Genomic DNA, 24862 nt, shown 5'->3' with positions numbered 1-24862 from the left:
GTAAGTTTGTATGTGCCAAACTCCAAACCTTCAAATGAAATTCTGTTTTGTATGCTCGAGCAGCTCATGTATCAACTAGGGCTGTCTGTATCTTCCATGCTAGGTGGGTTATTCTCAAGAGGAGTGGACTCCGCTCCTCATTCACGAGAAAATGGCTGGTAACCGGGATGCCCAGTCCCATGATCAAAAGATCAACTCAAATCAAAATAATTAAACAAAACTCCCCCAGGATTGTTGCTAGTTGGAGGCACCCGTTGTTTCGGGCAAGCCATGGATTGATGCTTGTTGGTGGTGGGGGAGTATAAACTTTACCATTCTGTTTGGGAACCGCCTATAATGTGTGTAGCATGGAAGATATCAAGATCTCATAGTTGTTACGTTGACAGTGAAAGTATACCGCTCAAAATGTTATTCATCTCTATTTCAAAATCGAGCTCTGGCACCTCTACAAATCCCTGCTTCCCTCTGCGAAGGGCCTATCTATTTACTTTTATGTTGAGTCATCACCCTCTTATTAAAAGGCACCCGCTGGACAGCACCGCTGTCATTTGCATGCATTACTATTAGTTTATATTGGGTATGACTATGACTGGATCTCTTTTACCATGAATTACAATGTTTAGTCAGTCCTTGATCTTTCAAGGTGCTCTGCATTTATGTTTTGCGGTCTCAGAAAGGGCTAGCGTGATACCGTCTTGTTATATCATATTATGATTGTTTTGAGAAAGTGTTGTCATCCGAGATTTATTATTATTGCTCGCTAGTTGATTATGTCATTGATATGAGTAAACATGAGACCTAAGTGTTATTGTGAATATGGTTAGTTCATAATCTTTGCTGAAAACTTGAATGCTGGCTTTACATATTTACAACAACAAGAGCAAACAGAGTTTGTAAAAGTTTTTCTTTATCACTTTCCGCTTGTCAACTGAATTGCATGAGGACAAGCAAAGTTTAATCTTGGGGGAGTTGATACGTCTCTGTCGTATCTACTTTTCCAAACACTTTGGCCCTTGTTTTGGACTCTAACTTGCAAGATTTGAATGGAACTAACCCGGACTGACGCTGTTTTCAGCAGAACTGCCATGGTGTTATTTTTGTGCAGAAATAGAAGTTCTCGGAATGACCTGAAAATCCACGGAGCAACTTTTCAGAATTAATAAAAAATACTGGCGAAAGAATCAGCGTTAGGGGGCCCACACCCTATCAACGAGGGTGGGGGGCGCGCCCCCTCCCCCTGGGCGCGCCCCCTGCCTCGTGGGCCCCCTGTACGTCTACCGACCTCAACTCCAACTCCATATATTTGCTTTCGCAGAGAAAAAAATCAGAGAGAAAGTTTCATCGCGTTTTACGATACGGAGCCGCCGACAAGCCCTAATATCTCTCGGGAGGGCTGATCTGGAGTCCATTCGGGGCTCCGGAGAGGGGGATTCATCGCCGTCGTCATCATCCACCATCGTCCATCACCGATTTCATGATGCTCACGCCGTGCATGAGTAATTCCATCGGAGGCTTGCTGGACGGTGATGGGTTGGATGAGATTTACCATGTAATCAAGTTAGTTTTGTTAGGGTTTGATCCCTAGTATCCACTATGTTCTGAGATTGATGTTGCTATGACTTTGCTATTCTTAATGCTTGTCACAAGGGCCCGAGTGCCATGATTTCAGATCTGAACCTATTATGTTGTCATGAATATATGTGAGTTCTTGATCCTATCTTGCAAGTATATAGTCACCTATTATGTGTTATGATCCGACAACCCCGAAGTGACAATAATCGGCATACTTCTCGGTGATGACTGTAGTTTGAGGAGTTCATGTATTCACTAGGTGTTAATGCTTTGGTCTGGTACTCTATTAAAAGGAGGCCTTAATATCCATTAGTTTCCATTAGGACCCCGCTGCCATGGGTGGGTAGGACAAAAGATGTCATGCGAGTTCTTTTCCATAAGCACGTATGACTATATTCGGAATACATGCCTACATTACATTGATGAACTGGAGCTAGTTCTGTGTCACCCTATGTTATAACTATTACATGAGGAATCGCATCCGACATAATTATCCATCACTGATCCAATGCCTACGAGCTATTCACATATTGTGCTTTGCTTATTTACTTTACCGTTGCTACTTTTACAATTACTACAAAAATGTTATTGTTACTTTTGCCACCGTTACCGTTACTACCATACTACTTTGCTGCATATACTAAGTTATCCAGGTGTGGTTGAATTGACAACTCAACCTCTAATACTTGAGAATATTCTTTGGCTCCCCTTGTGTCAAATTAATAAATTTGGGTTGAATACTCTACCCTCGAAAACTGTTGCGATCCCCTATACTTGTGGGTTATCACGGTACACTGGCAGAGGCATTCATATAGAGTCATACATTTTGTTCTAAGTATCGAGTTGTAATTCTTGAGTTATAAGTAAATAAAGTGTGATGATTATCATTATTAGGGCATTGCCCCAGTGAGGAAAGGATGATTGAGATTGTGATTCCCCCACAAGTTGGGATGAGATTCCGGACAAAAATAAAAAAGGTGGTCAAAAGAAAGAGAGGGCCCCAAAAAACAAAAACAAAAACGAAAAAATGAGAGAAAAGGAGAGAAGGGGCAATGCTACTATCCTTTTACCACACTTGTGCTTCAAAGTAGCACCATGTTCTTCATAGAGAGGGTCTCCTATGTTGTCACTTTCATATACTAGTGGGAATTTTTCATCATAGAACTTCGCTTGTACATTTCGGTGACGGGCTTCCTCAAATGCCCGAGGTCTTAATGAGCAAGCAAGTTGGATGCACACCCACTTAGTTTTCAGTTTGAACTTTCATACACTTATAGCTCTAGTGCATCCGTTGCATGGCAATCCCTACTCACTTGCATCGATATCGATTGATGGGCATCTCATAGCCCATTAATTTGCCTAGTTGATGTGAGACTTTCTCCCTTTTTTGTCTTCTCCTCACAACCACCTTCTATTCCACCTATAGTGCTATATCCATGGCTCACACTCATGTATTGCGTGAAAGTTGAAAAGGCTTGAGAACATTAAAAGTATGAAACAACTGCTTGGCTTGTCATCGGGGTTGTGCATGATGAAATACTTTGTGTGGTGAAGATGGAGCATAGCCAGACTATATCATTTTGTAGGGAAAACTTTCTTTGGCCATGTTATTTTGAGAAGACAGGATTGCTTCATTAGCAAGCTTGAAGTATTATTGTCTTTATGTCAAATGATAGACTATTACTTAGAATCACTCATGTCTTAATATTCATGTAATGATTAGATTATATGATCAAGATTATGCTAGGTAGCAATCCACATAAAAAAATTATCATTTACCTACTCGAGGACGAGCAGGAATTAAGCTTGGGGATGCTAATACGTCTCCATCGTATCTATAATTTTTTATTGTTCCATGCTAATATTCTACAACTTTTACATACTTTTGGCAACTTTTTATACTATTTTCTTGGACTAACATATTGATCCAGTGCCCAGTGCCAGTTGCATGTTTGTTTTGCAGAAAATCCATATCAAAAGGAGTCCAAACGCGATAAAAACTTACTGAGATTTTTTTGGCATATATGTGATTTTTGGGAAAAAGAATCAACGCGAGACAATGCCCGAGGCGGCGACAAGGCAGGGGGGCGCGCCCCAACGGGTAGGGCACGCCCTGGGTCCTTGTGGCCACCCCGTAAGGTGGTTGGTTCCCTTCTTCCGCCGCAAGAAAGCTAATATCCGGATAAAAATCGTGTTAAAATTTCATCCCAATCGGAGTTACGGATCTCCGGAAATTTAAGAAACGGTGAAAGGCCAGAATCGGGGTGGGCAGAAACAGAAGGAAACAGAGAGATAGATCCAATCTTGGAGGGGCTCCCGCCCCTCCGCGCCATGGAGGCCATGGATCAGAGGGGAAACCGTTCTACTATCTAGGGGGGAGGTAGAGAAAGAAGAAGAAGGAGGGGCTCTCTCCCCCTCTCTCCCGGTGGCACCGGAATGCCGCCCGGGCCATCATCGTGACGGTGATCTACACCAATAACTTCTTCACCGTCATCACCAAATCTCTCCCCCTCTATGCAGCGGTGCAACCTCTCTTTTACCCGCTGCAATCTCTACTTAAACATGGTTCTCAATGCTATATATTATTTCCCAATGATGTATGGCTATCCTATGATGTTTGAGTAGATCCGTTTTGTCCTATGGGTTGATTGATGATCGTGATTGGTTTGAGTTGCATGTTTTATTATTGGTGTTTTCCTACGATGCTCTCCGTGTCGCGCAAGCGTGAGGGATCCCCTCTGTAGGGTTTGCAATATGTTCATGGTTTGCATATTGTCTGCGTTGTGTGAGTGATAGAAACACAAACACGGATAAATGGGTTATGGCGTATGGGAATAAAGAGGACTCGATACCTTATAATGCTATGGTTGGGTTTTACCTTAATGATCTTTAGTAGTTGCAGATGCTTGCTAGAGTTCCAGTTATAAGTGTATATGATCCAAGAAGAGAAAGTATGTTAGCTTATGCCTCTCCCTCATATGAAATTGCAATAATGATTGCCGGTCTAGTTATCGATTGCCTAGGGACAAATAAGTTTCTTGTGACAAAAAGCTCTCTACTAAAACTAACTTAGCTGTTTCTTTATCTAATCAGCCCCTAGCTTTTATTTACGTGCTCTTTATTATCTTGCAAACCTATCCAACAACACCTACAAAGTATTTCTAGTTTCATGTATACTTGTTCTAGGTAAAGCGAACATTAAGTGCGCGTAGAGTTGTATCGGTGGTCAATAGAACTTGAAGGGAATACAAATCCTAACTTTAGCTCCCCGTTCGATTTGACACTCTTATTTATCGAGAAAGGCTACAACTGGTCCCCTATACTTGTGGGTTATCAAGACGACTAAGGGGGGGGGGGGGGTCTTTAGTCGCGGTTGGAGCCACCAACCGGGACTAAAGACCCGTTCCTGCCACAACGCACTACGGTGGATGTTTAGTCCCACCTTGCTAGTTGAGGGGCGCCTCGACCTGTTTATAAGCCCCGGCGCGGGCACTGCATTGAACTCCTCTCTAATGCAGGCCTTCTGGGCCTACATCTGCTTCGATGCCCTGGTGGGCCTACAGGGCCTTACAGGCCTGCCTCCTGGCCCAACTACATGTTGGGTTTCTAGTCGTATGCATGCCGTTGTGGTCCAGTAGGCGAGCTTTTTTTAATCAATTTTTTCTTTTCTACTTTATTTATTTTATTTTATTTCTGAGTTGTTTTTTGCTTTATTTAGAGTTTGTTTGTGAATCTTTTTACTTTAGGTAAAAAAAATATAAATGTTCTGTTAGTGTCAGTAGTTTTCAAATTTGAATAGCTTAAATTTGAATTATTTGAAATTTGTGTGAATTACTAGTTTGTGAATAACTTTACTTTAAAAATAGATTTTTTAGTGATTATTTTTTTCTGTTTAATATTACTGTGTTTTATCATTATATTCAATTTGGTAATACTTAAGTTATTTAAAAAAATGAAATTCCTTTGTAACAGATGAGTTTTCGTCCGAAACCCTGATACTTCAAAAGAAATTGTCCATTTTGTATACGAAGTGCATCCTGTTTTTGTCGTAACCCTCTCAACTTTTTTGCACATGCTATGTGGATGAAATGATGATACCATGCCAACTTTCAACCTTTTCAGTGTTCATTTGTAGTGCTTTTCAATTTCAGGGTCATTTAGCTCAATAAAATCAGTAAATGCATGAAAAATACCAAATGAAGTCAGAGGGTTGAAAATTGATGACGTGGCTTTGAATGGTGCATACTGAACGCACAAAAGGTCTGGAGTTGAAATAAGTTTAAAAAAATGAAACGCCTTTGTAACAGATGAGTTTTTGTTCAAAACCCTGATACTTCGAAAGAGATTGTCCATTTTGTACACGAAGTGCATCCAGTTTTTGCCGTAACCCTCTCAACTTTTTTGCACATGCTATGTGGATGAAATGATGATACCATGCCAACTTTCAACCTTTTCAGTGTTCATTTGTAGTGCTTTTCAATTTCAGGGTCATTTAGCTCAATAAAATCAGTAAATGCATGAAAAATACCAAATGAAGTCAGAAAGGGTTGAAAATTGATGACGTGGCTTCGAATGGTGCATACTAAATGCACAAAAAGTCTGGACTTGAAATAAGTTTGAAAAAAGGAAATGCGTTTGTAACAGATGAGTTTTAGCCCAAAACCATGATACATCGAAAGAGATTGTCCATTTTGTACACGAAGTGCATCCTGTTTTTGCCATAACCCTCTCAACTTTTTTGCACATCTATGTTGGTGAAATGATGATACCATGCCAACTTTCAACCTTTTCAGAGTTCATTTATAGTGCTTTTCAATTTCAGGGTCATTTAACTCAAAAAAATCAGTAAATGCACGAAAAATAGCAAATGAAGTCAGGTAGGGTTGAAAATTGATGACGTGGCTGTGAATGGTGCATACTGAACACAGAAAATGTCTGAAGTTGAAATAAGTTAAAAAAATGAAATGCCTTTGTAACAGATGAGCTTTCGTCCGAAACCCTGATACTTTGAAAGAGATTGTCCATTTTGCAAACGAAGTGCATCCTGTTTTTGCCGTAACCCTCTCAATTTTTTTGCACATGCTATGTGGGTGAAATGATGACACCATGCCAACTTTCAACCTTTTCAGAGTTTATTTGTAGTGCTTTTCAATTTCAGGGTCATTTAGCTAAAAAAATCAGTAAATGCATGAAAAATAGCCAATGAAGTCAGAAAGGGTTGAAAGTTGATGAAATTTGTCCGAAGCACATAAGTACACGTTTCAAATGCCAAAACACATAAGAACCCTAACTATTACAATGATTCCCTCCGGTTTTTCCAAAGTGGGACTTTCCAGATATATAAGTCCAGAAACTCACTAGAGAAGAAAGCGATGACAGTGAAGCCTGTCACATCCCAGAGTGGGATCTTTGGATGTAAAACTTTTTCTTCGTGTGTGTCCCTTTGCGCCGTAACCATGGACAATCTTCATCATTTAACTAGATGCTCGGGTCAATATTCACTTTGAAGGGAGCAATTTCATGAAACTTTTCATAATCTTCTGACATGTCTGTCTTGTCATCCACTCCCACGATGTTTCTTTTCCCTGAAAGAACTATGTGGCGCTTTGTCTCATCGTATGATGTATTCGCTTCGTTATATTTTCTTTTTCTCGGCTTGGTAGACATGTCCTTCACATAGAAAACCTAACTACTTTGGCACAGCAGGATGCGGGCCCCAGGAGTCCCTAGGGACTCTTCTCTCGACTTGCTCAATCCATGCCCTAAGTGATGTACCTCTTCTAGTTCAACATGATTCATCCACAAGCTTCGCCAGTACACGAAATTAAGAGGTGGTTGCCCGAAAGGTATCTACCAGGTTAGTAACTTCTGAGTTAACCTTTACCCGACCGTCTCTCTACAGTCCTTTTGATGGTTATAAAAGTTCGAATTGTCCCCTCGGGGTACGCAGGCCGCATTTCGAGTCGCTTATTAAGCTTACTGTTGTCGGTGCCATATTCCAAGTGAGATATCTGATTTTGGAATTCAGATATGCAAAAGGCATGAATATCTTTTCACTGAAAGAAATAAAATTTTAGATTTAGCCGGCACTACACCACCACTACGCATAACAGGCAACACACTGTGAACGCAACCGAAGACTGGATCGAAGAGGTTTCTTGGCCCAAAAAAGTAAAGTCAAAGACCCTACCAGAAGGACAATCATTCCCTTTTGCATCTGCTCTTGCCCAGAAATGCACCTCCAATTGGATGATATGCGCGAGGTGATCCTCCTAAGGGCGCTCGCCATTGAAGACGCAATTGTTTTGATGATTCCAAAGCCACTAGGTGAGGGAAGTTAGACCTTTCTCGAGGCCGATAGGAGCTAGTTGGGTTGAAGTAGCCACTAGTCGAGAAAATCCTCATCTCATCGTGGTAATGTAGCAGTATAGTGGCACCAAGAGAGAACTTCATGCCACACTGAGGGGCTATGTTGCAGTTGTAGGTGGTCTGCTATCTCCACCATTTATGGGGCAGCAACGAGGTGGCAGCAGAAGTGTTCGTGGCACATGCGGTAGTGATTGGTCGATGATGAAGGTCGGCCCCGTCTGAACTAGCCTACATGGGTGTTAACAATCGCCCTAGATCTTGAGTTGTGGCGCCTGGTCGTGCAATGGTGGCGAGAGTGGCACATTAACGGTGGACACAAGGTGTGCGACAGTCATGGGTCAACGTGTGTGAGGCACATGGATACTTGGTTTTGTGCACGATGATGATGGATATGAGGCATGTGGTAGAAGTTGGATTTTGCGAGTGGGGATGACGGGTGGTGGGGCCTGACGAGGCCTCCTTGTCAATTTTGCCAGCATGAATGATCAACGTCGTGTCGTGAGCTACCGCGGGGTGACTTCGATCAAGACGGGGCAAGGCTGTTGAATGGCGCCATGTGGGCTCTTGGCGGCACTAGCGCCTTTATGTTTGTAAGTTGCATCCAATCACTGACATGCTCCGTTTTGCTCCTCGCATCTGTGGTATGTCCTGTTGTATGGCAATGTCTACATCAGGTACGTGCGTGTGTATGAGGTATGAATACCGAGGCATGACAGTCAGACTTGTGGGCTGTATAAATGACAACTTCATCTAAAAGTGAGGGTGACAATACATTGTGACTTAAGTTTGGTAGTGCTCTTAAGCATAGGGTCTCGTACGTACCCCAGCTTGGAAACTCTAGATCTGACCTGCATTGGTGGTGTTTTCCACTATTCCCTTGTAGTAGGCATTCTCTAGAGTTTGCACATACTTCTTCAGGGAAACCCAAAATCTAGCTTCCCATGCATGGATCTGGCGACGCCGCCGAAAGCAAATTATTCCCTTCTTGAAGGCCTCTTTGTTGAAGCACATTTCTTGTCGTTCGTATGTTGTCGTTCATAGTCGTTAATGTCAATGGTTGTTGCATGTTGCAATTTGCGGGACTTGTGAATGTCATGTTTTTTGTCTTCTTCCTCTTTTTTTTGTGGGTTTATGTTTTGTGCATGAATACTACTCATGCAGGGTGTATGCTTAAGGTATTTGTACGAGTTAATAAAACATTGTTCCTTTTTTAAGAAAAAAATTGAAGGAGAAGGCAAGCTAATTAAGGGTGTACCAAGGCAAATCTTCTCATTAAATCATCTAAGAAATGGACAAAATTCATGGAAACGTCTCCCCCATTGAAATAAATGCGAGCATCAGGACTTGATCCCTGGTGGGCTGGGATACCACGGTCCCTTTAACCATCCAACCGTTCGCGTATGTGTAGTACTGTTGATAGAGTTATTAGTATGTTGTACCACAGGTCATCCTGAGAAGCTCGTCCAGGTATTCGGCGCCGAGGTCCTCCAGCTCCACGGCCGGACACTCCTGCACGGCCATCGTCTTGATCTTCCTCATCCAGGTCGTCGCCAGGTCATTCGCTATGTCGACCTTGCTGCGCCTTCTTCTCTTGGAGTGGCGCCATTTGAGCGCGAGAACGGGCGATCCGTCCATGCCCATGGACGTGGCGCCGAGGGCATGGAGCGACTCCTGGACGCGCTCCAGAGGGAAGTTGACCGTCGTGGCCGTGCCCCGCGAGGAGAGCGCCGCCTGGTCGTAGACCATGGCGGCGGCCTCGGCGGTGCCGAAGGTGCCCAGCCAGACCCGCGCGCCGCCCCGTGTTGAGTCGCGGATCTCGGCCGGGAACCGCCCCCACGGCCGGGCGCGCATGCCGATGTACGATGGCGCAGCCGATGCGGCTGGCCTCTTGGGCCGAGGACTCGTTTCGGCGCCAACCGTCTCGCCGCTGCTCATGCCGGAGGGAAACGAGTCCAAGGACGAGAAGGAGGAGGAGGAGGAGCTGGAGGAGGGATTACTATTAGCAGCGGCGCCCATGCATCCGGCCTGGAAATGATTCCAAGAGGCTGGAGCGGTGCGGGCGACGGCGGCCAAGCCTGCTGAGTTTCAGCCATCTCACCGCTGCTCAAGTCGTCGGATGGAAACGAGCCCATTGATGAGATTGAGGAGCAGGAAGGATCGGTGCAGCCGGTGCAGTAGTACATATCGCCGCCCGGCCGGTGGAAACGTTGGTGTGCTTCCTCACCTCTGTGGGTTAATATGTAGAGTCAGAGAGCTGATGGAGCCTTAGGGTCGGACAAATTAGCTAGAAAGAAATTCTGTGTTGACAAATAGGAGTAGCAGGACAAGCAAGCAGCGTTGACGTAGCTCCCTCGAAGGTGCTGGAATATATATCCCGCTAACCGTTTTGTTTGCTGGTGGACACAGGCTGAATCCAGCCTCGATTCCGTGACACATATGCATGTTTATTTTGAATGAAGCGTACATCAAGCCACGCACTCCATTATTCTACCACTCCTCAGCAACATCTATTCCAAATTCTACAAGAGAATTGTGCCCCTAATCATGATCATGCAAAGTATTATTGGCGATGCCACAGAGCCAGAGCGTTTGTGTCTACAGATTTGGTGTGTCCGAACTTGTGGACATATGTATCTGATGAGTTTATATTAGGGTTTTCTATCGCTTTTGTTGGTGCGATCCAATGTGACTTCGGACTTGTGCTTTGGCGTTCTATTGAAGATCTTGTGGTTCGACGACATGTACTTTTAGGAGGTATCCCCGTCCAAAGTATATTAAACCCTCATGCATGGCTTCCTGTTCAATGGGCGACTCAAGAGGGTTTCTGAAACCTACAAAGTTAGTCAAGTTCGTGCAGATGTACGAGGGGCGGTGCCGTTGCTTCAATCTGATTGCACTCACTTTACAAAAGCCTTGGCAGTATTTCATGTTAGAAAGATTGATACCATGGAGAAGACGATTTTGAGAAATTTCACTGTAATTTTATCGCTTTTGTTGGTGCGATCCAATGTGACTTCAGACTTGTGCTTTGGCGTTCTATTGAAGATCTTGTGGTTCGACGACATGTACTTTTAGGAGGTATCCCCGTCCAAAGTATATTAAATCCTCATGCATGGCTTCCTGTTCAATGGGCGACTCAAGAGGGTTTCTGAAACCTACGATGTTAGTCAAGTTCGTGCAGATGTACGAGGGGCGGTGCCGTTGCTTCAATCTGACTGCACTCATTTTACTAAAGCCTTGGCAGTATTTCATGTTGCAAAGATTGATACCACGGAGAAGACGATTTTGAGAAACTTCATTGTAATTTTTAGTTATAAGACTTACTTTGTAAATTTTTGATCTATGATGTGAAGCATCGTACCTGTGATTTCCTTAAAATTTAAATAAATTTATAGGTCAAGCAGTCATCATCGTAGTTTTTGTTTACATAGATGTCTTCCAGTTGAGTGATGCCAATATAGTTTTGCCAATTCCACAACTACTTTACTGTGGTCGCTCTCACTCCAGCTATACCAACGGCTCACGAAGCAACCACCCTCACGTGGATTAAACAAGACTAAGACCTCCTGAAAATTAGACAAGACGAGGTCGACGAGAACCGAAGAAGCTTCGGAGATGGCTCGGGGTGCTCTGGGCAGCCGCCGCCGGCAGCCTCAACTTTTCGCTCTGACGACACTAGCTATTTCCCGGCCGCCCCTAATCGAGGCAGTGCCGTCACCGATGGCGTAAACCACCCTGGAGAAAACAAATTAAATGATGCTAGTAGTACCATCTCTCTCAGGTTCACCCGGACAATGCTATACTGGATCGATACATTCTCATCAGCTGCTGGTGGATTATTGATTCCAGCAGTCAACTCGAATAACTTTGGAATTTGTTAAGCCCCAAGTGGAGTACGTTATTATGTGGAAGTGCAAATTTCACCCTACCTATTATGGGCTTGTATATATCCTACTTGCTCAACTGGAAGGCATCTACTCCCTCCGTCCTTTAAGAGTGTACTTCCAACTTTGTTGGAGGCTCAAACTATCTCAATGTTTGACCGAGTTTGTGCAAAAACATATCAATGTTTATGAAACTAAATAGGTATATGATGAAAATATATTTTATCATGAATCTAATGCTACTAATTTGATGACATAAATGTTTGTGCATTATTGTATAATACGGTCAAACATAAAAAAGTTTGACTTTCCAACAAAGTTGGAAGTACACTCTTCAAAGGACGGAGGGAGTATGTAGAACTGTTGGTCAGCTATAAAAGTTCCGTTGACTGCACATATATATTGAGTTCCTTGTTCTTGCTCCATGAATTCTCTCTCTAGGTATAGTCAATCTCAATGTTCTTAGTCAGAAAAAGAAGAAACTCCCCTTCTTCGTCTTGGTTGACGCAAAGAGCAAAAACTGGTTGACCAACAAATTCAAAAATACGGCATGAATCGTCCGTTTATGGCTTTATCCCTTGTAATTCTAATGGGTTGCTATAAAAAAGGAAAACTTGCACCCCTAGCCGTATTAGGTTCCTCCCACGTGCATCGTATACATATTAAAGCAATTTGCACTGCTATAAAATTGCAATTCTAGGTTTATTTACACATGGAAAAACAATAACAGCATGGGGGTATTATTTTCAAGATTGCACATGTGTAAACCATGGATTGATAATGTAACTAATACAAGTCACTGTTCAGGACTTTGTTCCGCAGTTCCGTCGAGGGCATCTAGGGTTTCGTCGTGCTACCGCCATTTTCTTGCTCCCTTTGCCCTCGGCGCCCCGGAGGTTGCCATCAATAAGCATGCATTGCCGCCTGTGAGGGTGGCAACAAGGTTTCAACCGCTCTGCAGCTCAAGTAGAGGGTTTTCAATTTATTTGGTTGTAGCGTCCAAGCGGCAGGGCCTGCGCAGGTACTGGCCAATCTCCTTAGTCAAGCCAACGATGAGGCGGCGATGGGAGTGTGTCTTTGTGTGTGGGCTGCCGTGTCATCCATAAGTGTCGCGTCTAAAGATTGGGCCTCTCTCTCTCCTCCTCCTCTAGCTCACCTCATTGGAAGATCTAACCACTAGTGACCATCGATTGTCGGATATGTTGTAGGCCACACTTGGTGGTGTAAATCAAGAGACATTCCTGGTCGTTTTGGCGCTTTCCTCTCTAGAGACACTGTCGGGGTCCCTTCTCCCAACCCATCCCCCTTTGATCTCAGTGAAAACCTATTATCCGTCTCGGATTAGGTGACAGTGGTGTGTGGCATCATGTCCCTCTTGAGGCGCCATCTGGGGAAACATGAGAAGGAAGTGGGGGTGTTAAGTGTGATAGGCATCTAATTGTGGCATCCACGTCGAGGTCCGACATGTCTTGTGTGCTCTATTGTTTTATTTTGTATTGTGATCGCCTTTGTGCATGCTCAGCATGTTCGTTGGTAGGTTGGATTCCTCGATTCTCAGCAAAAGGTGATAGGGTTCCCCTTCCCATGATAGTAACATGGCTGAGGTTGAGTAACTAAGCCAATCCACGGTAGTGGGGCTCTTTGTGGATTCTTGTCGCCTTGGCTCAACCTCTCTGCATCATATTCTTCATCGACCTCTTCCTCTAGTGTATCCTTTTTGGCATGGTTGTCCATAGGCATCACGAGTGTAGCTGACGAGGTGTGATCATCGAGTCACGGTGGTCACGCGTAGTTGTTTTGCCTGGCAGCCACGAGGCATGTGCCTCTCCTAGTTCTAGGGTGAGCGCCTCCTTTGAGCTAGTCCTGGTCATACCCCAGGTCGGGCTTTACCCTAAGATCTCAAACCCGAGCCTAGCTCCGCCCAAAAATGCAAGTAGTGTCATTTTTTTCTACTGAAATCATTAGTTCAATCTTCATGATATATACATAATTGTGCCTATGTTTTTATCTTAAAGAATCCTAGTGTTAGGCGTTTGGTCGTCTATCGAGTTTTCGGGCTCGCATTAAGGGCCAAAAACTAGTGCATGGGCCTGGCCCCACCATCGGGCTTTCAGGCTGCCCATGACCAAGCCTGCTTCAAGCCTAGACGAGGGGATCGGCGAGGGAAAAGCTAGGTGTGGTGTCTTCTTGGTTTGCTGAAGCAGGCGCCGGCAAGATCAACCTCAAAGTGGGTTGTCTGCTCCTTTGTAGTTGTATATTTCTTTATTCTATGATGCTCGAGGGTGTAGGGTGCTGTCATCTTCAAGTTGCACTTGATTTTCTTTTAGTTTGTTTGCTCGGTTCATGCAATGTGTTGTGTTATAGGTTGTTTGTTCATCGTCCTTATATATATCTTTGGGCCTTTTGGGGCTACTGACTTTAAAAAGTTGGGCGTTTATCACGTGTAAATTTTTTTTGCGGGGCGTTTATCACGTGTAATTAATTCACCAACTTCACAAAACCCAGGTACTCCAACTTGAAATGGCACCGCCCCAAAGCTAGCTGCAAGCTAGCCTACAACCGACCTTCTCCATAAAGGGTACTCCCTCCGTCACATAATGTAAGACGTTTTCTGATACTAGTGAGATGGAGGGAGTAGTAACTAAGCTGCATTATACGTGATCCTGAGAAGCTCATCCAGGTAGTCGACGCCGAGGTCCTCGAGCTCCACGATGAACTGCCTCTGCTTGGCTATGACCTTGCTCCTCCTCATGCATGTCGCCGCGTCTTTCGCTATCTCGGCCTTGCTGCGCCTTCTTCTCTTGGAGTGGCGCCGTTTGAGCGCCAGCACGGGTGATCCGCCTATGCCTGTCATGGTAGTGCCAAGTGCCCTTGAGCGACTCCTGGACGCGCTCCAGAGGGAAGTTGAGCGCCGTGGCCGCGCCCCACGACGAGAGCGCCGCCTGGTCGTAGGCCATGGCGGCGGCCTCGGTCATGGCGAACGTGCCCAGCCGCACACGCGCGCCGCCCCGCGTCGAGTCCCGGATCTCCGCCGCAAACCGTCCCCACGGCCGTGCGCGCACGCCGATGAACGCCAGGGCTGCCGGCTTCTTGGGCTGACTCCTTATTTCCGTGTCGATCATCTCGCCGCTACTCAAGTCGGACAGAAACGAGTCCAAGGACGACAAGGAGGTGGAGGAGCAGGAGGGGTCGGCCGCGGCGCCCATGTCGCCGCCGCTGTAGTAGCACATATCACCGTGGTTGTCCATGTCTCTGTTGTCAGCCCGGCCGGTACCACGTGGAAACGGTGGGTGGTTGGCGCGCTCCCTGTGGGGTGGGGGTTAGATGTAGGCTACGGTTGAGGGTGCTTTTGTTCACAAGCTGTGCGCGCGGATGGGTTAATATAGGGCAGCTGATAGAGCGTGTGGGTTTGACAAGAGGAAATGAAACTTTGTGCTGACAAATAGTACTAGTAGTGTATGTATAATGGAATAGTACGTAGGGCGGCGGTGGCAGTGCCACCGTCGGCATCAGCTCTAAAAATGACAAGTTGGGCTTAGCGGTACGTGAGATGGGGGTCGTTTTCAGGGCAGAAAGGGCCTTCATTTCGGGGTTGTGTAAAGGGGGGAGAGGGCTCACGTAGGGCGGCTGGGTGGGCGTCACCATCGGAATATCCTGCTAATTTGGAGCTCCTGGGTCGTAGACACGGCCAGAGTTCGACAACCGGAGAAGCTTCCCAGATGGCTCGGGGGTGGTGTGACACTTACAGGCCGCCGCCGGCGGCCTCCCTCCCGACTTTTCGCTCCGACGACCGCCCGGATCGAGCTGGCTAGTGCAGTCACCTCACCGGTAGATAAAACCATTCAGATTAAAATCATGGGCTGCGCTGTGTTGTAGTATCTGGTGAACGTTCTTTAGTTCACCAACTTAACTTTGATGCTGAACTTGATGCCATCTATGTAGAAGTGAACCAGAAAAAAGTTCAGTCTTACCTTCTGAAAAAGTAATAAAAGGTTTCAGGGTTGTCCACCACAGATTGACTTCCTTGTTCTTGCTCCTTGAATTCTCGTTCTTTCTGCGTATGGTCAATGCTCAACGTTCTCGGTCAGAAACAGAAGAAGTCAACCCCTCTTCTTCATCTTGGTCCTTCTGCCTCCGTTTCAGGGGAAAAAGGGAAATAGAACAAGTCAACCCCTCTTCTTCATCTTGGTCCTTTTCCTAAGTATCTAGGACGAAGAAACAAAAACAAATACAAACATGCGTTGTATTTAATATAGTACCGTATGGATCACTATGATACTACCTCCATCCTGGTTTACAGGTCACCTTGTAGTTTGTGCCAAACTTTTACTAAAGATTTAACTAACAAAATGTTAATGCATGTCAACAAAAATTATATTGTTGGATTCGTATTTGAACATAGTTTTCAATAATATAATTTTTTGCGACTTGCATGAACATTTTGTTAGTTCAATCTATGATCAAAATTTGGCAAGAAATACAATGGGAACCAATAAACCAGGACGGAGGTAGTAGGTTTCTTTAACACCAAAATACATGAACCTGATATTTCACGAATTCGTCTCCTCTAGTTTCGTCGCAAGCAGCAAACGCAAGCACAACCATGGGAAGTGCTTTTAAACATGAAATGAGCAGTATATATTTTGTTTTGCGCCCGAACCCATCCCGCTCCGTATACAAATTAGAAAATTTTAGTTCTAGCTAGGTTGTGGTGCTGGTAGGTAAAGTTCTACTAATTCAGCACTTTGGCGGGTCTATGTGGGACACCGCTCTGCACCCCTAGTACTAGCTCTCACTTCGACCGGAGATTATCATTTGTCAGCAATGGATATCCCAGTTACATCTCTTCCTCTGCTTTTTCAACGGATGGACGAGCCAGATCAAGAACATCACGATCAGATGAATCACACCAGTCTAGAAGAACAAGAAAACCGGTAGAAATATCCCAAGCATCCAAACGATTTTCTCTCGGTTTACATAACCTCGAGAAGGGTTTGTTGTGTCTATCCTGATTCATGAGTCTTCGTCATGTCCATGATCACATCCTGGACTCCGAGACTCCTCGTCATGTTCGTGATCACATCCTGGACTCCGAACAATCTTCGGTACATCATATTACATAAAGTCATAATACCAATCGTCATCGAACGTTAAGTGTGCGGACCCTACGGGTTCGAGAACTATGTATACATGACCGAGACTCACTTCCGGTCAATAACCAATAGAGGAACCTAGATGCTCATATTGGTTCCTACATATTCTACGAAAATCTTTATCGGTCAAACCGCATAACAACATACTTTGTTCCCTTTGTCATCGGTATGTTACTTGCCCGAGATTCGATCGTCAGTATTTCAATACCTAGTTCAATCTCGTTGCCGACAAGTCTCTTTACCCATTCTGTAATACTTCATCCTGCAACTAACTCAGTAGTTACAATGCTTGCAAGGCTTATAGTGATGAGCATTACCGAGAGGGCCCAGAGATACCTCTCCGAAACACGGAGTGACAAATCCTAATCTCGATCTATGCCAACCCAACAAACACCTTAGGAGACACATGTAGAACATCTTTATAATCACTCAGTTACGTTGTGACGTTTGATAGCACACAAGGTGTTCCTCCGGTATTCAGGAGTTGCATAATCTAACATGTATAAGTCATGAAGAAAGCAGTAGCAATGAAACTGTAACGATCATAATGCTAAGCTAACGGATGGGTCTTGTCCATCACATCATTCTCCTAATGATGTGATCCCGTTTATTAAATGACAACACATGTCTATGGTCAGAAAACATAACCATCTTTGATTAAGGAGCTAGTCAAGCAGAGGCATACTAGGAACACTCTGTTTTGTCTATGTATTCACACATGTACTAAGTTTCCGGTTAATACAATTCTAGCATGAATAATAGAAATTTATCATGAAATAAGAAAATAAATAATAACTTTATTATTGCCTCTAGGGCATATTTCCTTCAATAGGTTCTCGATGCTTAGATCTATTGTGATGCTTAGCCATGACTTATGAAAGATGCGAGAGACATCTTTTGTGCTCCGAGCAAATACTTGTCAGCAAGAGACTGTGATCTTCTTTGCTGCGAGAGATTTCCCTCGGACCGAGGAGTTAGCATTTCTTGGTCCGCAAGAAATGTTACCGTTGTGCTCAAATCCGACCGTTGCACTCGTGTCGTTCGGTCATTGGCTGAACTCAATGTCTAATTTGGTCTTTTCCCATCAGGGAAGGCTGCAGCTATGAATAGACACCCTGCTCCAACTTTGTCCGTTGGCTGCTCCCCTTGAGATTTCTAAGAAGATTGATTTGAGCAACCCTTATTACTCTTGAGAGTTGCGCACTCTCTAGATGGATAGGTTTCAGCTTCGACTATTGAAGAGTTGTTGTCTTCACCGAGTCTGATCTTCAGCAACCAAGAGTGATTGTGGTTTGCGAAGGTCGACCGAAGGTTTGGGGATCGCCGACAAGGATTTACCACGAGTAAAATCAACCTGAGTCTGATCAGCTCTGTGTTGAAGGAGAATAAGGTGAAGAGAGTTCATCTTCCGTGTTAAATCACAACCCCTCCAACCAGACGTAGCCCTTTGGTAGAAGGGTGAACTAGTCTACCAAATCTCTCTGTCGCCATCGAGAATCACTGGTTCTATTTACTCTACTGCAATTTCTTTCAGCGCTTTAATTATATTCGTGCTTTGTGCCGATAGATTACTAGATCACTTTGTTCTGTTGTCATCATCTTGTGTATCTGAGTTCATCCTGTTTCATTCTCATCGCATGTATTCATTCGTTACCATCTTGTCCCTCGGATTCACCTGTGATATCTTTCCATAGTATTTTTCTCACTGCATACCATGTTGTGTCTCGTTCTACTACATCTGTTTGCATGTTGTGTTACTCTCATTGTAGTTAAACATGTGAGTTATCAAGCTCGTACCGTTGTCAATGCTTTCATCGATGAATATGCTTCTGACTAAGAAGATTGATTTAGTTCATTTCCTTCGATCCTCTATTCCACTGCTGTGATTGGGATCAGTTTCGAAACTTTCGAATGAAATTTTGAATCTCCCATTCACCCCCCTCTCGGGTCGATATACTCTCAGTCCTAACACTTCTTTTCAGGCAGAGCTCCTGAAAACAGAGGATAATAATATCGATATGTAATGCTCGATGGTGCAGAAAAAAGGACTCGATGGAAAAAATGCTCGCATTCATAATGGTGATACCACTTAATAGTGCTTTTCGGATTCCGTGGACATGCTAAATTTACCATTTTTCCTACTATAAAGGATTCAAAGTAATACTCACCTCTACTGCATGTCGAAGCCATCCTCAGTAAGCTAGCCTCTCCGCATGGACGACCTATCAGTTCCAAGCCTGTAGGAAGGCCCTGCTTGTCATGACCAACCTGAGTAGATAACAGGTATAGCACACATTAGCAAATAATACATTCTATGCATGTTTTTGAGATATATTATGCCAAAATCCTGAATCTTTCCCCATAGTTATCTGCAAACCTTTTATTCGGTTTGTAATATATAACACCAATGTTGTTTCTGAATGTACATCAGCAATCCTAAAAAAATATTATTTCATAATGCTAACTAGAAGATATAATAAATAATTGTCATGAGCTATGACACCACTTACAGGGACAATAATGGCAACAAGCCAACAAGGTTCCTGGCAAAAAATGAATTGCATCAACTTAGCTGCAATAAAGAGAATGAATCGGAAACAAAAAGGTCTAAGTAATCTTTGTAGAATAAAGTACCAACAATCATGGCATCAAAAGAGGCATATATCATGCTTGCCTAGCGAACCGCTAAACTCATATAAACTTTGAACTCCACTCATGTACTTCCACGTTGCATAGCCCCCTTATACTATTAAATTCCAAATAGCTTCTTATATTCCATTCCACATTGCATATATGAGCACTTGTAGCTCTAGGCAGAGATGTTGAGCAATTATAAATGATAATTAAGCATAATTTAAATGTTGAAAACTTGAACATTGTTCATGCCACATTCATTGACATCTCCCTCAAACTCCCTAACCCCAGGTTGTTAACAAAACAAAGGTTCCAGGAACATATTGATAGCACAACTAATTGAGAACTCAAACAAAACATAGCTTGGCAACATGGACTAAAAATCCATTCAATTTAATTAAAAAAAGATAAATACTTAACCATTGACTCCAATCGAACAAATAACTAACAAAATGAGTTTATTCAATATATACACATGAGTTCGACTTCATCGACACATACACATAACTTAACATAACTTAATCAGATCACCGTATGTCCAGCACCATCCCTCAGTGTCCACTGCCCTCCTTACTGTATTTGTCCGTGGGATTGTCCTTCTTGATACAAAGACTGAATCTTCTTCTGGAGTTCATCCTCGAGCTCCTACAACTTGTCCTCAACATGGGCAGTTGTGGTTGTCTTGGCCAAGAAGGCCTTTAACGATATCAATTTTTAAACATGACAAAAATAATACTTATTTTTATAATAAACATTTTTACTTATTTAAACTAGTTGTACAATATTATATCTTTAATTAATATACTATTAGTTCGCATAGTTAACAAAATACAAATGTTGCTAAATAATACTTATGATGTTGTTTACTTGTTCTGAAGTTTAAATGAATATCACTAAGATTATGTTTCTCCTAAACTAAAATTGTATGATATAACAAAATTTCTCTTTGAATTAATCTTTCCAAATTGCATTAACTATATAGTACATAAATATATATTTTCATGTGTGCGCATTCATATATAATAATATTATTAAGTATCATGATATAGATTTGCAAAGCATACAATCTAACAAAAATATTAATAGTGGTTTCTAGTGTATTATTAGGCAAGCTTATATAAATTCTAGGGTATGTTAAATGTGTCTTGCTACTTGGGTTCAACAATAAATTGACAACATGTGCATGATTTGAACTTTTACTTCAAATATCACAAATATTGTAATGATCGAAGAACACAAAAAATTGCAGACTCTGGTCATCTAGAATGTGTCTTGCAACTTTTGCACACATAGGACTTGATATTTGATATGCTCATCTAGAATGTGAGTAATTTAACTTGGTGTGTAGGAGAGCTTCCACTAGTTTATAAAATAAGAAGTTGAGAATTAATTTAACCATAGAAATCTAGTTAACATATATTCATTATGACATGTATGACGTTAATTGAGAGACTGCCAACCAAATTAAGTCCAGCTTCGACTATGAGATTGGTTTCTTCCATATAGTATGCACTATTAGTATGTAGTGTGAATTTGCCCCCGTGTGAGTCTTCTCTTAGGTTTCAATAATTTTTGTATATAATATATGACAATGTGGTCATTTCCATCATAATTTAGTATTTTTGGGGCCGCTTGCTATCAGACCGAGGCGGTTGCCTTTTTGCCCGATATCTGGATCGTACTTGATAATACTTCCTCCGTCCCAAAATAAGTGACTCCAGTTTGTACTTATTTTGGGACGGAGGGAGTATTTCAGTTATATGGAATTGGAATTGAAACCTCATGAAGACTTTTTGGTGGCCATTGTGTGCCGCCAGTTTGGCATGCGGAACCACGAGGTGTGTCGGCCACGGCCAGCCGCACATGGGTTGGCGAACCCAATCTTATGCCAGATCTAGGCAGGGGCGGCTTCAGACTATGCTCCCCGTCCATGGGCGGGACGAGATGGCCCTTGACCATCCTGGCCTTGTCCATCCCACCCTAGTACAAGGAGTAAACCAGTGCCTCCGGAGAATCGGCGCTCAATATCATCACATCTTCCTAGGTTTGCAGAAGCATGAAGAGGAGAGGGGTGGAGGAAGAACACGACCCCGCCGCCGCCATCATCCGTGGGGCTTTACCTGGCGACTCCAGCCAGCGGCGACCTGGAAGAGGAGCATGGAGGAGGTGACCTAGCGATGGTAGATGGAGGCGCCACCCTGGGAGAGCGACGCCAACATAGGGCACCTAGGCATGACAATCTTTGTAGGCGTCACCAATGTTGATGTAGCAATCCCCAGAAGGGAAGAAACACTAAGAATGTGTTTGGTTACCTGCATATACCTCAAACAGCACTAGTGCAAAACCAGGATTTATCACCGGTTCGTAAGGGCCTTTAGTGCCGGTTCCGCAACCGGCACTAAAGGTCCCCCTTTAGTACCGGTTAGGCACGACCGGCACTAAAGTGCACCCACGTGGCACAAGCAAGCGCCGGTGTCGGGGAGCCCTTCAGTACTGGTTGGTAATACCAACCGGTACTACAATATTTGAGGGGGTTTTGGTTTTATTTTTTATTTTTCCTTTAATTTTGTTTTTCCATTTAATATTTTTTTGTTTGCTGGTATTTTACGATATTACATATTGTACACGTTATGCATATATATATATATATATATATATATATATATATATAAATAGAATTTCTCGTAGCTAGAACCGATCATATATATATATATATATATATATATATATATATATATATATATATATATCATCGAATGTCTCACAACCACCATTATAATTCAGACATACACATGCATGTACAATTTCCCCAGGTATATATACAATTTCTCCTACATGTTGTCTTGGTGCCTTCGGAGCACGATGACAAGTGGTTCATGGGGCGGTAGCGGGTAATAGTATTCTCCTTTGGGATCTATGACATGGTCGAGCAAAAATCCCGCTATTTCCTCTAGAAGTGCTCATATGCGCTCCGTTGGTAGGAGCTTGTCCCGCACGTCATGGAACTGTTAAGAAGGAGATCAATATCGATAATCATGTAAAAATCATGAATAGTGTTCTGTGAAACGTACCCATTGCTGTCTATCGGATCTGCTCCTTTCGGACGCCATCATGCGAATGTTCTCGCAAACGTAGAATGCACACACATCACGTCCCGGTGCCTGCTGCATGGACTTCACGAGAATTGAATTTAATCAGGTAATAATTAATCAAGCATGATAATTAATTAATGGTATTGAAACAAGAATTAAAGAGATGGTAGCTATCTAGCTAGCTGGTACTACTTAATTACTTACCTTGGGTCGATACCAAAACAACTTTTTCGCCCATTTTCCTGGAGTCACCTTGATGAACTTTGCCCAAGCCCTGCCCGCCGGCAAAGAAAATTAATAAAGGGGTTATTAAATAGTTCATATCAGGAAATGACGAACCTAAATAGGCCGAGATATAGTTAATAATGATTGAAATTACCTATTGACTATCCCCTTCACGATGGTGTAGTCACTTTCTTCTTTAAGTAGTGAGTCGAGTACTTCAACTTTTCCTTCGTCAACTTTAATGTCTAACGAGATCCAGTGAAAACTGCATGCGCACACGTTTGCATGTCTTAATTAAGCGGGCATGTGCACAACACTAATCAACTACCCTAAACCCTATACACTTAATTATTAACATCTAGCTAGCTAGTAAGCAAAAAACATAATTTGTAGTACAAGACAGTGTGACTCACAGGAAGTTGCAAGGAAGTAGTATATCTTCATTGGTATTGAGGCGCTTCAAGAACTCTAGCACGCTTTCCTCTAAACTTGCTCGATAACTTGGAAGATTCCATGTGTATTCATTAATGGTATTTGGGTCAATGAACCCAATGCCATAGCGTCCAGATTTTTTCATTTCATACATCTTCATCCTGCATAATACCACAGAAAAGAATATAGTGAGGATAATTACAGGTAATGATAGATTGATCAAAATGATCACTACAGCTAGCTTGAGACTTAAATTACAGAAAGAAATCACTTACACACAATAGCAACTGACGATAGATTTGTTGAGTGCATCTTGATTGAATAACTGAAATAGTTATGAATACTCAACGAACACAGCTTTCTCATGGAAGTAATGCTCTTCCTTGACATTCACCATGAGGGACTCTCAATTGGAAATCTTGGTAATGTTCATGTACCACTGATGCAATTCATACATTCTCGTTGGGAGGTTCTTGACCTCGTCTGGCTCGACCAAAGGTTGGCCCCCGACATATTTCCGTTTTATTTCCTCCTCTCTAAGCGGAGACATGGGCTCGATTTCGAGGAGTTGTCCAACAGTGATATTGAGCATTTCAGCCTGCATTATATGCTCCTCGGTTATTACCACATTGCCCAGCTGGGGAACATTAACGGTTTGCCCACATATATATAGGGCGCGCGTACGCTCATGTGTTGTTGGCACAACAAGCGGGGGGATCGATTGCGCCGCCTGTTCTCCTAGCTGGGGAATGGTTTTTCCCGCATTTTTTGACAGCTGCTTGTTGGCTCGAGCTCGAGCTTGCTTCTTTCTGTAGTCGTGCTCGATGTGCCTTCCTGATTTGGTGCTCATAGTCTGAGTCAACAGGCTTGGGAGCTGGTTTTCTTGCCATATGAATAAAGTGGTCAATAACTTTCTCAGGCACTTTCTCCCTTGGCGGCGGTGCCGTTGTCGGTCCAAAATGGGCGTCCACTTCGGCCCCCACTACGGCTTCGTTTTGCTCCTTGGTCATGTCGTAAGGCCTCTGAGGAAGAGGAGCGAGGCTTGGACCATATTTATATCGCTTGTCTCCGCCTGTTCCTCCTGTACTACCTCGACTTGTACCGCTACGCACCATAGCTGCGGCGTGTCTCTTCTGCGATAGCTAAGGCGGCGCAGACGGCTGGCGTCGGCTCACGCGTTCGTGGACTTGGAGGAGCGGGAGTCTGCTGACTCGGTGGCAGACTTCAAGTTGGAGTCGGCTGACGCGGTGTCGGTGGCCTTCGAAAGATGATGCAATCCTTTCTCCATAGGATGATACGATGTATGGCCTCTCCCTGTCTAAGCTCGTCGTCACCTCCAGGAATATCAAGCTCTAGCCCTGAATAGTGGTCCACCACGTCATCAACCTAGACACGAGCATAGCCTGCTGGAATCGCGTTGCAATGGAAGGTTGCTTCGGGGGGATTTGTCAAAGCAACGGCGTCCGCCACCTTCATGGATATGTTCTTCATTTTGAAGTGT

General features: G+C 43.5%; 2 pseudogenes; both read right to left on the bottom strand.

Annotated features, from left to right (window-relative positions):
* Positions 1-9366: 9366 nt before the first annotated feature.
* LOC123055501 (ethylene-response factor C3-like) lies at positions 9367-13565 on the bottom strand (annotated as a pseudogene).
* A 901-nt stretch (positions 13566-14466) lies between these two features.
* On the bottom strand, positions 14467-15073 carry LOC123055500 (ethylene-responsive transcription factor 15-like; annotated as a pseudogene).
* Between the last annotated feature and the right edge of the window lie 9789 nt (positions 15074-24862).

This window comes from Triticum aestivum, chromosome 2D (assembly GCF_018294505.1).
Source record: "Triticum aestivum cultivar Chinese Spring chromosome 2D, IWGSC CS RefSeq v2.1, whole genome shotgun sequence".
Taxonomy (NCBI): domain Eukaryota; kingdom Viridiplantae; phylum Streptophyta; class Magnoliopsida; order Poales; family Poaceae; genus Triticum; species Triticum aestivum.
The sequence above is the reverse complement of the archived record's forward strand: the minus strand, read 5'-3'. Positions and strand labels throughout refer to the sequence as shown.